Source organism: Myotis lucifugus, unplaced genomic scaffold (genome assembly GCF_000147115.1).
Source record: "Myotis lucifugus unplaced genomic scaffold, Myoluc2.0 scaffold_855, whole genome shotgun sequence".
NCBI lineage: Eukaryota > Metazoa > Chordata > Mammalia > Chiroptera > Vespertilionidae > Myotis > Myotis lucifugus.
Window position 1 is genome coordinate 1 of NW_005871903.1, and position 16,777 is coordinate 16,777.

Here is a 16,777-nt window from a genome sequence, read left to right on the forward strand (position 1 = left end):
ACGAAAACACCAAAACAAACAAAGAAAACTACTCCAAGAGAGCTGAGGAGAGGAAGCAGTCCGGGAACAAAGTCAAGGCAGAGGAGAAGCCAGCCATTCCCAAGATGAAGAGGAAGAAAAGTCATCCTGAGCTGCCACAAGAGGCCATCAAAAAGCCTCGCAGCGGCCTCGGTGTGCACATGCTGGAGTCTGTGCAGGTTTTCCATGCCCTGGGCAAGAAGAGGGATGAGAAAGCTGACCTGTTTTCCTCGCGGGCCCTGGGAAACTCAAGCAACCCTAAAGGCCCCCAGCCACGCCCAGCTACCAAACCATGGATGGTTATGCCCCGTGAGGGCCAAGGTCCCGTGAAAACTCATGTCAAATCTAAAAAAACACATGGAAGTGCTGACAAAGGGTCTCCACCTCCATCCCAGGACAAGCTGCCTTCTCCCGGGAAGGTCAAGTTGGTGCCATTGGTTTTTCCAACCATGGAGAAGACTCAAGTTCGACCTGTTCCTCGCAGGCCACAGTCTCTGGCATCACGTCGGCCTGCTGTGACCAACCCTGCCAAGCCTTCTGCAGTCACTGCATCCCTGCCAACTCCTGTATCTTTGACAGGGCCTGTCAAATCAGCTCAGCCAATATCGTCCAACTCAGCTGGACCAGGCTTGACCAACCGCGACTGCCCTAGTGTCCCGCAGCCTCCTGCTTCTAGGCCTGGGCCCTACAAAACATCATCTTGTGCTTCTTTCCAGCGGGAGCCTGTTCACTCGGCTGTGAGCCAGCCCCGGACCCCGCTCAAGCCTCACAACCACTATCTACTCCAGGATTTCGCCCTCCAACCAATTCCATGGAGGAAATCTGAGGTTCTGGGGCCAGTCATGTCAACACCCATCACAAAGGAGCAGAGGCCAGATCGAGAGGCCATGAAGAGGAAGGCTCAACTAGAGCGTGAGAATGCTGCCAAATTGGGGACAAGGCAAGCATTTCATTGACAGGGAAAAAGAAATGGACATTTCTCTGTACTATGGCTATGTGATGTAGGAGATGCTGGGAGTGCTGGTGCCATTTGGGTACCTGATGCATTTCGATAGATAGATAGATCATAAATAGATAGATAGATCATAGATAGATAGATAGATAGATAGATAGATAGATAGATAGATAGGAATGTCTCAATCTGGGTATATTCTGTAACTTAAAAAAACTGAATAAATATTGTAAATTAGCATTTAATAATAAAGAAGTATTTTGAGTTTTGAGATGCTGTTAACTGTGCTCTCTCTTTGGTGGGGATGAGGATCAAAAGCTGCATGATAACGAAAGAATTGGAAGTTGGATCGGTGAATGAGGGTCAAGGGGTAAGCACTGTGGGAAGAAAGGAACTTGGGCCATGGCCAGAAAGGCCCAAAACGGGGAGAGGTTATGGATTTATAAAGAGAAGCAGGAGCTGGGTGTATGGCAGAAGAAAGAAGCAGGATCTGAGATTAGTGTTAAAAGAGGAAAATTTGAATAGACTTGAGAGGGCAGAAGCTGAGTCTATGTTGACTAGGAGAAATGTAAAAAGTTTCTTGGGAAGTGGGCCTTATGTCTCTTGACCACTAGATAAGTATTTCAGAAAAAAGATTCAGGACACATTTCATTTGGGATTGGGTTGCCTTACACATATATGAATGTAGTGGGGAAAGTGAGAACAAATTAGGGGAATCTACCAGGTGAGTGGCAAAGGCTTACAGTTATCCTGGGGCAGATGATAACAGGGGTCTACAGAAGAGATTGTCTGCAGTAGGAGGCCCATCCAGACGGGCCTCCACACCTATGCCCAGGCCCCCCGAATACACCACTTCAGTTGACATTCACAACATGCAATGCCAGTATCCCTGTGTCACTTTACCCGAGAGGTTCAGCAAGGGGCTGAGGTCACACTGCATGCAGTAGAGTGAGGCTTCCATTGGAGGCCTGTCTCTGAAGGCTTCAGTATTTGCAAGTGGCCATAGTCGCCAACCTGGCTTTCAGAACACAGCATCCAGAGGTTACTGGTTGATGAGATCCAATATCACCTGAAGCCTAAACATTAACTTGAAGGGCAAGCTAGGGCCCCTGCATGATCCCAGGCTGCACATGCCACCTTATCTTAACACCACCATCAACTGAGCAAAGCCCAAGAGAAAAATCCTGGGAAGCATCCACGCCCACTGGCAAGAGCAATAGGCACACTGGGTGGCAGGTGACGAGCCCCCTAACTGCAGTAGCTAAGGATTCCCATGGGGACACAGAAAAAGGAGAGACTGGTCTGGACTGCAGATATTTAGCTCATAGTGTTAGTCTCATATTACATATTAGAATCAGGAATTTGGCAATGCAATGCAGGATTCGGTAGGAAAAGCCTTGAAAAAATATATAAGTTTAAGCCATATCTCTACACTGCAACACTTCTCACCATTTCTTCTCAGGTAAGAATGCACCATCTTTGAAAAAAGTACCTCATAAGGGGAAATGGTCTATAAATGAAATATGTGTCTTTGGAGATTCCATCATTAGGAGCTATCTTCTTGTGGCCTCTTGGCCTCTTGGATCACACACTTCATACACAATGGAAGTTAAAAGCCCAAGGAAGATTGATCCAGGCACCCTAAAAGCTTACCATCAAGGGAAACTACTAGATGCTTAGACTTCCTACCCCAAGCCAGCTTAATCCACAGAGCATTGGGCAGAGTAGATTTAGAGTTGTGAGTATGGGAAACACACACTTTATGGTTGTATGGTTATTTATACATGACTGTACTATTTTCCATACCCACAACTGAAAACCTACTTTCGCCCCACCCTGTAGAAGACTGGGTTAGCAACTCAGCCCTGTCTTCTCACAGTCACAAGAGGGTTAGGGAGAAAAGCAGTAACCAGGAGAAGGAACACAGAGGCACCCAGGGCACGGCCACGTCTAGCTGACTGTACACATCTGTTCCTTAAGCTCGTGTGCACAGCATAACTCACCACAACATCCTTTTTCACAGACCGCTTTTTAAGTTTCTCCACAAAATCTATCAGAACAAGCCAGTTCATGATCCTTCAAGATAAACTCGTCAAGGGAAAAATATGCAATATGTCTTACCATGGTGGAATCTTTGAAAATAAGACTAGGGTGCTGCTGGGAATGCAGACTGGTACAGCCACTCTGAAAAACTCTAAAGAGTTTCCTCAAAAAATAAAGAGATAGAACTTTCATTTGACCTAGTGATCCCACTTCTAGGAATATATCCTAAGAAACCAGAAACACCAGTCAGAAAGAATATATGTGCCCCTATGTTCAAAACAGCACAAATTAAAGTAGCTAAGATTTGGAAAACAGCCCAAGTCCCCATGAGCAGATGAGTGGATCAAACAGCAGTGGTATATTTACACAATGAAATAGTATGCGGCTGTAAAAAAAGAAAGAACTCTTACCATTTGCAAAGCATAGATAGACCTGGAGAGTATTATGCTAAGCGAAATAAGCCAGAGAAAGACAAGTATTACATAATCTCACTCATATGTGGAATGTAATGAACAAAATAAACTGATGAGCAAAGGACACTTAAAGATATAGAAGCATGGAACAGATTGACAAATGTCAGAGGGAAGGTGGGGGTGTGGGTGTGGGTGTGGGTGTGGGTGTGATGAACTGGGGACTTGTATGCATGTTTGCATAGCCCATGGACCCAGAAAATGCAGTGGTGAAGGTAGAAGAGGGAAGGCAGGGGTAGGGTGGGTTGAGGGGTTCAATGGGGGGGAAAACAAAATAGAAAATAAAAGGGACATCTCTAATACAATAATACATATGAATAAATAAATAAAAAGTACGACTAGGAAAAAAACAAATGAACAAAACCAGAGCATTGTCACACCGCACAAAGACAATCTCTGTTCTGCAAACACAACAGTGATTTATATAATTGAGCTAATATGACATGAAAGAAAATGAAAATGTATTTCAGATTATAATCTCTTGTGAGCAAAATTCCTTGCATTTGCTGCACTAGATAAGTTGTGTATACATGTAAATTGTCTGTTCTCTTAATACAAAATGAGACCAAAATGTGTCAACGTATTTTTCACAGAACCTAAAATATCCACATGAATGTCTTCTATCCTGTACAATTACACTTTGCCTGTCTCCTAGTCTCCAAGAATGTCCTTGCCTTTCTCTAACTAGTCTCCTCGTCCCTTTTGCCTGGCCTTGCACCCAAGCATGGCAGACAGAGAATCCTAGAGGCCCAAAGTTTTACAGTGGCTGTTTGCAAAGGGGGAGGAGACTGCAGTAACTGCCACACCGGATACACTTTATGAGAGAAGGAAAAGGGAAAACATCGTGAAGGCCTCTCACATATGATAGGGCAGGATGACAGGATGCCTACATGGCCCAAGGAACCTGAGGGAGCAAATTATGGGCAGAAGAAGTGCAACCAAAGGCTGGAAGAGGAAAGGTTTGCAGTCAACGGACACCTAGCTCTGTGGTCGTTGCTTGTAATGGACAGAGTCCATTGGGGGAAGCATCAGACACTACAAAGAAGACCTTGCTGCCGGAAGTGGACAGGAAGTAACATCCATGAGTGTCATATGCAAGATCACAGCTTGTCTACAATCAACGCCTATAATGAAGAAGGAGGAAAAATGGGAGTGGTAGGAGATGCAAGTCAACCTAGCCTGGCCCAGCCCAGCCCAGGGAGGGTAGGATTCAAGGGGAAGAAACTACAAGGGAAGAGCCTTGGACCACATCATTCTGCACAAAATACACTCAAGAAACTTCATTTTACTGTTCAACCAACTGACAGAATGAGCTCCTTAATCCCTTCCTTTTCTCCTCAAAAGCCACAGTAAATTCACTAATGAGATGGACTGGTATGGTTTCAGAACAACTGTAAGTGTGCAACCTACATGCCCCTTTCCATTCTCTCTAAGGATATTAGCAAAATACATAATGATAAACATGTTATACAATACAATATGGAGAATATAAGTAACTAGTAGTTCATTATATTCATGAATGTCTGTAACAAACTGAGATTACTTCCCTAACATAAGAGCCCGGGGAAAGTGCGACTATCACAGCTGTATTGTCATCTCACCCATGTGTCCTGAGAGGTCAGCCATTTAGGTGTTGGTTGAGCTCCCCTACAGCTCCCGCTATCCAATCCTGTCTTCTTGGGAACCTGACCTCCCGATTGGCTCTCTCATCCCTTTAAACTGCCTGCTTTGTGACATCATTCTCCCACCAAACCTACCACCACCTGGTAGAATCTTGGGGTGCCCATGGAGTTGTCTGTAAATAAATTTGGATCATCGCAACTGACCAGTGACCAGTAACTGGTGACCAGTGACCAGTGGCCAGTATGACCAGTGACTTTCATACTGGACACATGTGCTCTTTGGCTTCAGCCACTGAGAAATCGTCATTCCTTGCATCTACAGTTGTTATCTGCTCTTCTTCTCTGAGCATGTCAGGTAAGGAAAGAACCTTTTTGAAGTTTTTCATTGGATTGTTATTTATACCTAAATTTAGCAATAGTGTCAAAAGAGCATAGAGTAATTTGGGGAAATATGATATAGAAGTCTGCAGACCTAATTTCAGTTTAGATTTTGACATCTACTAGCAATGTGACTTTGGACAAGTCATTGAATCTCTCACAAAATATGTTTTTTCCTCATCTGCTACATTCGGATGTTAGATGGTTGTGGACTCTAATCCCTTCCTTTTCTAATATGGAGTTTTAAAGAACACTCCAGCTGACAATGAAATCAAGACTTCTTGAGAGTGTTTCAACAGCAATAAAAAGAAAACCTAAGTCTTGTAGAAAACTAGCAATACATATATAGATATAGATATAGATATAGATATAGATATAGATATAGATATAGATATAGATATAGGTATAGGTATAGGTATAGATATAGATATAGATATAGATATAGATATAGATATAGATATAGATATAGATATAGGTATATATGATGTGTCATGTGTAATGGTCTCCAACCACCAAGGTTTCAACTTTAGTATTTTAAATTAAGTGCTGTTCCAAAAGTAATATTCATGGGGTTTGGAGTTTTCTATCCAAAGTAGGATAACAGAGAAAATAGGGAAAGAAGATGGGGAGTACTGGGCTATAGGAAGGCAAGTATTTCAATGTAAAAATATTAGAACTGCTTTCATCAGAACAGGCCAACAGCAACCAAGAGGGAGGGAAAAACACAAGCAGGAAGGAAGGGGAAGTATAAAAATGAACAAGGAGAACATGAAAGAGCTCATGAGAACAAAAAGAGCAGATTGGAATGGAATATTGGAGGGAACCAAAGAATATAAATGAAAGCAGAAAGAGCATAGGGTGAAATCAGCTCGGACTAGGGCAAAGTAATGTGGCTCTCAGCAAATGCTTACATTGATAGAATAGGAAAGAAAGTAAGGCTGGAGTAGGGTCCCACTATCCACAGCAGTATATCAAAACAATCCAATTCAGTTGTCCGTTTTTTTATTGCCTCTCTGAACACAGATGGCATGTGACAGTTTGCAATATTAACAATTAAAAATGCATTTCAGTAATGATGTTTCTTATATACAAGAAACTAAGAAAGGTGATTATCTAGGGCCATGGTCGGCAAACTGCTGCTCGCGAGCCACATGTGGCTCTTTGGCCCCTTGAGTGTGGCTCTTCTTAAGCCTTAAGAGTACCCTAATTAAGTTAATAACAATGTACCTACCTTTACAGTTTAAGTTTAAAAAATTTGGCTCTCAAAAGAAATTTCAATCGTGGTACTGTTGATATTTGGATCTGCTGACTAACGAGTTTACCGACTATTGATTTCGGGCATTGGAAATCACAGAATGTTTAGTGTTTCAATTCATTCTGATTTTTAAACTATGACAATGTTTTGTCTAGTAAAAAAAAATTAAGACTTTAAAAGAAAGATGTGTCCTAAATGGAATCAGAAAGAATATACCCTTTGTGTGATTAGTATCTTCAAATTCAAAGATGCTCTTCATTTTCAAAGTTATTTTCTTCCTAACGCAGAGAGCACAATGATACACAGCCATTGCCTCACTTCAGGTCATAGCTACTTAAGGAAAAAAAGAGAGCATCAAGTCCCGCATCTCTAATTTCACATTTCTCAAAAATAATTTTTTTTTATTCTCTTGGGGATTCCTACATTAATGTGTGTGTTTTTTAATTGAAACCTATTGATGATGGTTTTCAGACTTTGGGTACGACCCCTTTGCTGGATGTTGATGATGATGATAATCTAGGTTTTAAGATAAATATAAAAACCTTCATGATACATTTCAACTGTTGTTTTCTCTTTGTTATCAGGTCGTATTAATTGAAATATATATATCTAATGCACTAAGTATTTATTACTTACTGGGGAATAGTCAGAGAAACATGAATGAATACAATAATGGAATTCCTTTACATTTACTTTGTTATCTGCTTTAAACTAGTATTTACTGAAATATTGGTCTGCATATATAAGAGGCACATATACATCAACAGTGATTGCACTGTGCTGCTTGTTATGCAATTTTTACTGATATATCTCCTCTGTCCATACGTACTCGGTAAGAACTTACTCAAAATCACCTATTGTGGGTTGTTTCTGGTTAACAGTATTCACTAAAATAGAATAGGAAATATGTACTTTTATGATATAGCATGTATGAAACAAAACTTCATTTTGTAGTAAATTTATTAGGGTCTGATGTTTGCTAATTGCCTCACTTCTTGAGACACTCACTCTCAGATAGTCATTCTGAGGTAGGATCAGAAATCAGGCATGAAGACAGTAAGAAAGACCCTTTAAGTTTACCAACTGCATTGAGCTTCTATGAGAATTATAGGAAGAGCATGTGAAGGGCACAGGCAAAATGAGACGCTGAAGATTGTCATGACCACAGATGTACTGTCTTCTCCTGGACAAACGAACATCTGCATCAGAAGTTCTATTATTCCTAGATGTTGGCAGTGTAATGTGCAGAGCTCTGGCAAGGAAGTCGGGATGCTTAGGTTATGGAAGCAGGTACTAATATTAACATAGGGAGAGAACGGAGCCATAGTTTCTTCAGTCTTGAAATGAGAATGTTAGAACAGGGATTCTCAAAGGACTCCTGCTTCTAAAATGCTTTAATTCTAGGAAAGAGCATACAAATCAATACTACTGCATGTTCAAGTGCGAGATAGTTCAGGGAGTGGTTGCTTCTAGCCTAGAGAACAACGTATGAAGCACACCACTTGGGTCTTGTGTACATTTTTACTCAAGATTTTATATTATGTATAAAAGCCTAAACGAATGAATGACAAAATGACTGAATGACCAGTTGAACCGCAGCTATGACACAAACTGACACCAGGGACAAACGCTCAACGCAGGAGCTACCACCCTGATGGTCAGTGGGCTCCCACAGTGGGAGCACCTCTCAGCTGACCGATGGTCACCAGACACCTGGGATCATGACTGGAGATAGCAGCTGCAGCGAAAGGAGCCTCTCCCACCTCTGCAGCAGTGCTACCACTAAGAAGCTGGAGCTTCTCAGCTGCAGGCCCTGATTCAGGCTCCTCCCCCGTCCACCTGCTGCTTCCGGAAATACTACATCCCTCGGGCCAAAACCAGCAGTCCCATATCCCCCCAGGTGTCTCCGATGTGAGAGGGCACAGGCAGGCTGAGGGACCACACCAGTACATGATATATATTTTTTATTGATTTCAGAGAGGAAGGGGGAGGGAGAGAGAGACTTGGACACATCAATGATGAGAGAGAATCATTGATTGGCCGCCTTCTGCAGGCCCCTTACTGGGGAATTGAGCCCCCAACCTGGGTTTGTGCCCTTGACTGGAATTGAACCCAGACTCGCAAGCCAATGCTCTATCCACTGAACCTAAACAGCTAGGGCTGAAAGCAACAATCTGAAAATAATGATGATTTTCACACATGTTGCTTATCAATCTCTTTGACTTTTTTCATCACTCTCTTGTTCCCTACAGACAATTCCAAAAATCCACCTTTCCTTGGAATTTCAACCTCCCTGCAACGCTCTCTTCCTGTGGAGAGCAATGCAGGAAGTGTCTGCAATTTCTACAGTGTCTCTCCTCCAGCCAACAGTTCACCATGGCTCCTGCCATCAGCCTCTGGCACCACTTTCCAACCTCTCATGGGTGGTGCCTACTTTTACCAACATTCTAGCACAACCATGTTGTCTGGAGTTCCTGGCCAGAGCCCAATCTCCATTCCAGCTGCTTCCAATCCGAAAGTTTTTGAGTGGGCTCTTACAGGAGACACTGAAAAGAAGTCATCATCACTCAGAAAATTCACTGTGACTGTCATTGACCAGGACACAACTGGCTCCTCTATGTCTCTGGCGGCCCAGTGTGAGAAAACCTCAGATGCCTATAAGATGGCCCCTCAGTATCCATCACTTTCTGTCAACCTTGTTCAGGGGGCACCCATTCAGGGACAGGGCCTGTCACATCCCTACCAGGTGGCAAATCATGTGTGTTACTACAATCAAGGCACAATGGACCCTCTGCTCTCTGGAGAGGGTGGTCCCTACCTGCAGTCCTATGGCTCTGTGTCTTACACAGAGAGCAGGGCCTCTGCCCCTGACCCAGGGATGGTCGTGGTGCTAAAGGAGACTCAGTCCACAAACATGATACCACCAGCCTCCACTTCTGGAATCTGCTACTCTGTGCCTCCTCAACCCATCACAAAGACAGGTTTTGAAGGTGAGTACAAACAGAAACAAGGAAGGGGAATAAGGTCAGCATTCAAAACTGGGGTCAATCTGCTGCTGGGAAGTGGTGAGTCCTCAGACAGGTGGAATGTAAGTCCTGTGACTTTAACCCCTACCACCCTCAGTCAATGCCCTCCATTGTCAGACTCCTTATGAGGACACCTGACAGAGGTGGGAAGGTGGGAAACTAACAGCCATGGATGCTACATGGAGGAGAACTCCAAGAGCATACCAAGGGACATCACACTTTCCACTGTCCTACCTGATGAGTCCTCCTGTACTACAATACTGAAGTAACTCCTTGATTGATTGTTTTAGTCTCCTTCTAAGGCCTTTCAGGACATTATTGTGACAGTGCCCGTTTAACTTTCCATCACTTCCTTAGTTGACACCTGGATTGAGGATCATGTGTTCCAACATCTTGTCCAAAGCAAACAGGCTATTCTCTCCCCTTGCTTATAGGCTTTATCAGGAAGAGCTCCATTCCCTGTCTTAGTCCTTGGTGTGAAGTGTTTTTATTCACTCGGGAAAGTAGAGAGAATTACAAGGGTTCAATATGAGAATGGGAAACATTTTTAAAAAATCATTTTTTTATGTGACTTATAACAACCCTGTGAAATGCAAAGCAAATCCAGGAACTGACCGACTTCCCTTTGATTCCATTGTAGTGATGGAGACTTCCCTGGGGATGGAGACTTCCTTGGCATTGCAACTTCCAGGCCAAATATTTTATTTACCATTGCTCCAGAATTCCCCGAGGCCTGCAGGAACAGACATACCCAGGTACTTGAGAGTTATCCACCACCTCAGAGTGGGGACATTTCAATGGCACCCATAGTCCAGAATCCTATTAACCTCCTGGCACTGCCGCCAGCTCCAAGCCAGGAACAGAAAGAGAATAAGAATGTGGAGAATATTAAAACCAGTCTTTCCAAGCACGGGAATGGGTACCAGATCCCAACAGAAAACGAAGCTTCTCCACTGCTCCCTTTAGAAGTGCCTGACATTCCACAGGTGCTGGCCTGCATTGGTCCCCTTGGCCAAGAGGAGCAGCCTGGTTGTGACAAGTCTGGTTGGGGAAAGAATAGCCTGAGTCTTAAGGACCAAGGGACACTTGAAAAGGGGACTGAATCTAATGTCAGTTTTGCATACATCGACACACTGGTGAAGGGTATTCACCTGCCACAGGTCTTAAGTTCCTTGGATGACCTTGATCAGCCCCAAGGACCCAAGGTGATCAAAACCAAAGACACCAGGGGCCTCAAGTTGCACGAAGTGCAGAAAAAGTCAAGTGTCAGAAAGACTCGCTCTGATCAAGGCCGCAAGATCAAACATAAAGCCTCTGAGCCTATGAGTGATGCTCCCAAGACCAAGATCAAGCCCGAGAGCCCAGACTGTGTGTTTGTGGAAGAAGTGGTTCCTTGCAATGCTGCAGCTGGTGGCAGGGCTCCTTCGAACATGGCCAAGCATTCCAACAGCAAACCTCAGAAAGCTGCAGCCAGCAGGACCAGCAATACTAAGAGCCATGGGCAGGAAAACACCAAAACAAACAAAGAAAACTACTCCAAGAGAGCTGAGGAGAGGAAGCAGTCCGGGAACAAAGTCAAGGCAGAGGAGAAGCCAGCCATTCCCAAGATGAAGAGGAAGAAAAGTCATCCTGAGCTGCCACAAGAGGCCATCAAAAAGCCTCGCAGCGGCCTCGGTGTGCACATGCTGGTGTCTGTGCAGGTTTTCCATGCGCTGGCCAAGAAGAGGGATGAGAAAGCTGACCTGTTTTCCTCGCGGGCCCTGGGAAACTCAAGCAACCCTAAAGGCCCCCAGCCACGCCCAGCTACCAAACCATGGCTGCTTATGCCCCGTGAGGGCAAAGGTCCTGTGAAAACTCAAGTCAAATCCAAAAATCCAAATGGAAGTGCTGACAAAGGGTCTCCACCTCCATCCCAGGACAAGCTGCCTTCTCCCGGGAAGGTCAAGTTGGTGCCATTGGTTTTTCCAACCATGGAGAAGACTCAAGTTCGACCTGTTCCTCGCAGGCCACAGTCTCTGGCATCACGTCGGCCTGCTGTGACCAACCCTGCCAAGCCTGCTGCAGTCACTGCATCCCTGCCAACTCCTGTATCTTTGACAGGGCCTGTCAAATCAGCTCAGCCAATATCGTCCAACTCAGCTGGACCAGGTTTGACCAACCGCGACTGCCCTAGTGTCCCGCAGCCTCCTGCTTCTAGGCCTGGGCCCTACAAAACATCATCTTGTGCTTCTTTCCAGCGGGAGCCTGTTCACTCGGCTGTGAGCCATCCCCAGACCCCGCTCAAGCCTCACAACCACTATCTACTCCAGGATTTCGCCCTCCAACCAATTCCATGGAGGAAATCTGAGGTTCTGGGGCCAGTCATGTCAACACCCATCACAAAGGAGCAGAGGCCAGATCGAGAGGCCATGAAGAGGAAGGCTCAACTAGAGCGTGAGAATGCTGCCAAATTGGGGACAAGGCAGCATTTCATTGACAGGGAAAAAGAAATGGACATTTCTCTGTACTATGGCTATGTGATGTAGGAGATGCTGGGAGTGCTGGTGCCATTTGGGTACCTGATGCATTTCGATAGATAGATAGATAGATCATAAATAGATAGATAGATCATAGATAGATAGATAGATAGATAGATAGATAGATAGATAGATAGGAATGTCTCAATCTGGGTATATTCTGTAACTTAAAAAAACTGAATAAATATTTTAAATTAGCATTTAATAATAAAGAAGTATTTTGAGTTTTGAGATGCTGTTAACTGTGCTCTTTCTTTGGTGGGTATGAGGATCAAAAGCTGCACGATAAGGAAAGAATTGGAAGTTGGATCGGTGAATGAGGGTCAAGGGGTAAGCACTGTGGGAAGAAAGGAACTTGGGCCATGGCCAGAAAGGCCAAAAACGGGGAGAGGTTATGGATTTATAAAGAGAAGCAGGAGCTGGTTGTATGGCAGAAGAAAGAAGCAGGATCTGAGATTAGTGTTAAAAGAGGAAAATTTGAATAGACTTGAGAGGGCAGAAGCTGAGTCTATGTTGACTAGGAGAAATGTAAAAAGTTTCTTGGGAAGTGGGCCTTATGTCTCTTGACCACTAGATAAGTATTTCAGAAAACAGATTCAGGACACATTTCCTTTGGGATTGGGTTGCCTTACACATATATGAATGTAGTGGGGAAAGTGAGAACAAATTAGGGGAATCTACCAGATGAGTGGCAACGGCTTACAGTTATCCTGGGGCAGATGATAACAGGGGTCTACAGAAGAGATTGTCTGCAGTAGGAGGCCCATCCAGGACAGGACATGGGAAATAAATTATCATTGACTCCACACCTATCCCCAGGCCCATGAATACACGACTTCAGTTAACCTTCACAACATGCAAGGCCAGTATCCCTGTGACACTTTCCCCGAGAGGTTCAGTAATGGGATGAGTTCACACTGCATGCAGTAGAGTAAAGCCTCTATTGGAGGCCTATCTCTGAAGGCTTCAGTGGCCATAGGTCGCCAACCTGACTTTCAGAACACAGCATCCCGAGGTTACTGGTGCATGAGATCCAACATCAGGTGAAGCCTAAACATTAACTTGAAGGGCAAGCTAGGGCCCCTGCATGATCCCAGGCTGCACATGCCGCCTTGTCTAAACACCACCATCAACTGAGCAAAGCCCAAGAGAAAAATCCTGGGAAGCATCCACGCCCACTGGCAAGAGCAATAGGCACACTGGGTCGCAGGTGACGAGCCCCCTAAGTGCAGTAGCTAAGGATTCCCATGGGGACACAGAAAAAGCAAAGACTGGTCTGGATTGCAGATATTTAGCTCATAGTGTTAGTCTCATATTACATAATAGTATCAGGAATTTGGCAATGCAATGCAGGATTCCAAGAGGGAAAGACTTGAAAAAATGTATAATTTTAAGCCATATCTCTACACTGCAACACTTCTCACCATTTCTTCTCAGGTAAGAATGCACCATCTTTGACAAAACTCATCTCATAAGAGGAAATGTTGGCCTATAAATGAAACACGTGTCTTTGGAGATTCCATCTATAGGAGCGATCTTCTTGTGGCCTCTCGGCCTCTTGGATCACATACTTCATACACAATGGAAGTCAAAAGCGCAAGGTAGATTGATACAGGCACCCTAAAAGCTTACCATGAAGAGTAACTACTAGGTCCATAGGCTTCCTCCCCCAAGCCAGCTTAATCCATTGAAAGCATGGGGTAAAGTAGGTTTACAGTTGTGAGTATGGGAAACACAGACTTTATGGTTGTATGGTTATTTATACATGATTGTACTATTTTCCACACACACAACTGTAAACCTACTATTGCCACGCCCTGTAGAAGACTGGGTTAGCAACTCAGCACTGTCTCCTCACAGTAACAAGAGGGTTAGTGAGAAAAGCACTAACCAGGGGAAGAACAAAAGAGGCAACCCAGGCCACATTGGGCTGACTGTACACATCTGTTCCTTAAGCTTGTGTGCACAGCATAACTCACCACAACGTCCTTTTTCAGAGACCCCTTTTTAAGTTTCTCCACAAAATCCATCAGATCAAGGTAGTTCATGATGCTTCAAGATAAACTCGTCAAGGGAAAAATATGCAATATGTCTTACCATGGTGGAATCTTTGAAAATAAGACTAGGGTGCTGCTGGGAATGCAGACTGGTACAGCCACTCTGAAAAATTCTAAAGAGTTTCCTCAAAAAATAAAGAGATAGAACTTTCATTTGACCTAGTGATCCCACTTCTAGGAATATATCCTAAGAAACCAGAAACACCAGTCAGAAAGAATATATGCGCCCCTATGTTCAAAGCAGCACAAATTAAAGTAGCTAAGATTTGGAAAACAGCCCAAGTCCCCATGAGCAGATGAGTGGATCAAACAGCAGTGGTATATTTACACAATGAAATAGTATGCGGCTGTAAAAAAAGAAAGAACTCTTACCATTTGCAAAGCATGGATAGACCTGGAGAGTATTGTGCTAAGTGAAATAAGCCAGAGAAAGACAAGTATTACATAATCTCACTCATATGTGGAATCTAATGAACAAAATAAACTGATGAGCAAAGTACACCTAAAGATATAGAAGCATGGAACAGATTGACAAATTCCAGAGGGAAGGTGGGGGTGTGGGTATGGGTGTGGTGAACTGGGAAACTTGTATGCATGTTTGCATAGCCCATGGACCCAGAAAATGGAGTGGTGAAGGTAGAAGGGGGGATGGCAGGGGTGGGGTGAGTGGAGGGGTTCAATGGGGGGGAAAACAAAATAGAAAATAAAGGGGACATCTCTAATACAATAATACATATGACTAAATAAATAAAAAGTACGACCAGGAAAAAGACAAATGAACAAAACCAGAGCATTGACACACAGCACAAAGACAATCTCTATTCTGCAAACACACCAATGATTTATAAAATTGAGCTAACATGACATGAAAGAAAATGAAAATGTATTTCAGATTATAATCTCTAGTGAGCAAAATTCCTTGCATTTGCTGCACTAGATAAGTTGTGTATACATGTAAATTGTCTGTTCTCTTAATACAAAATGAGACCAAAATGTGTCAACGTATTTTTCACAGAACCTAAAATATCCACATGAATGTCTTCTGTCCTGTACAATTACACTTTGCCTGTCCCCTAGTCTCCAAGAATGTCCTTGCCTTTCTCTAACTAGTCTCCTCGTCACTTTTGCCTGGCCTTGCACCCAAGCATGGCAGACAGAGAATCCTAGAGGCCCAAAGTTCTACAGCGGCTGTTTGCAAAGGGGGAGGAGACTTCAGTAACTGCCACACCGGATACACTTTATGAGAGAAGGAAAAGGGAAAACATCGTGAAGGCCTCTCACATATGATAGGGCAGGATGGCAAGATGCCTACATGGCCCAAGGAACCTGAGGGAGCAAATTATGGGCAGAAGAAGTGCAACCAAAGGCTGGAAGAGGAAAGGTTTGCAGTCAGCTGACTCCTAGCCCTTTGGTATTTGCTTGTAATGGACAGAGTCCATTGGGGGGGCATCAGACACTACAAAGAAGACCTTGCTGCCGGAAGTGGACAGGAAGTAACATCCATGAGTGTCAGAATGCAAGATCACAGCTTGTCTACAATCAACGCCTACAATGAAGAAGGAGAAAAAATGGGAGTGGTAGGAGATGCAAGTCAACCTAGCCTGGCCCAGCCCAGCCCAGGGAGGGTAGGATTCAAGGAGAAGAAACTACAAGGGAAGAGCCTTGGACCACATCATTCTGCACAAAATACACTCAAGAAACTTCATTTTACTGTTCAACCAACTGACAGAATGAGCTCCTTAATCCCTTCCTTTTCTCCTCAAAAGCCACAGTAAATTCACTAATGAGATGGACTGGTGTGGTTTCAGAACAACTGTAAGTGTGCAACATACATGCCCCTTTCCATTCTCTCTAAGGATATTAGCAAAATATATAATGATAAACATGTTATACAATACAATGTGGAGAATATAAGTAACTAGTAGTTAATTGTAGTCATGAATGTCTGTAACAAACTGAGATTACACCCTAACATAAGAGCCCGGGGAAAGTGCGACTATCACAGCTGCATTGTCATCTAGCCCATGTGTCCTGAGAGCTCAGCCATTCAGGTGTTGGTTTAGCTCCCCTACAGCTCCCGCTATCCAATCCTGTCTTCTTGGGAACCTGACCTCCCGATTGGCTCTCTCATCCCTTTAAACTGCCTGCTTTGTGACATCATTCTCCCACCAAACCTACCACCACCTGGTAGAATCTTGGGGTACCCATGGAGTTGTCTGTAAATAAATTTGGATCATCGCAACTGACCAGTGACCAGTAACTGGTGACCAGTGACCAGTGGCCAGTATGACCAGTGACTTTCATACTGGACACATGTGCTTCTTTGGCTTCATCCACTGAGAAAATCGTCAATCCTTGCATCTACAGTTGTTATCTGCTCTTCTTCTTCTGAGCATGTCAAGTAGGGAAAAGAACCTTTTATGTATTTATACCTAAATTA

At 43.9% G+C, this 16,777-nt stretch overlaps 1 pseudogene; it reads left to right on the plus strand.

Moving 5' to 3' along the window:
- The first annotated feature begins 104 nt into the window (after positions 1–104).
- Positions 105–12,289, plus strand: LOC102424900 (annotated as a pseudogene).
- Positions 12,290–16,777: the final 4,488 nt, after the last annotated feature.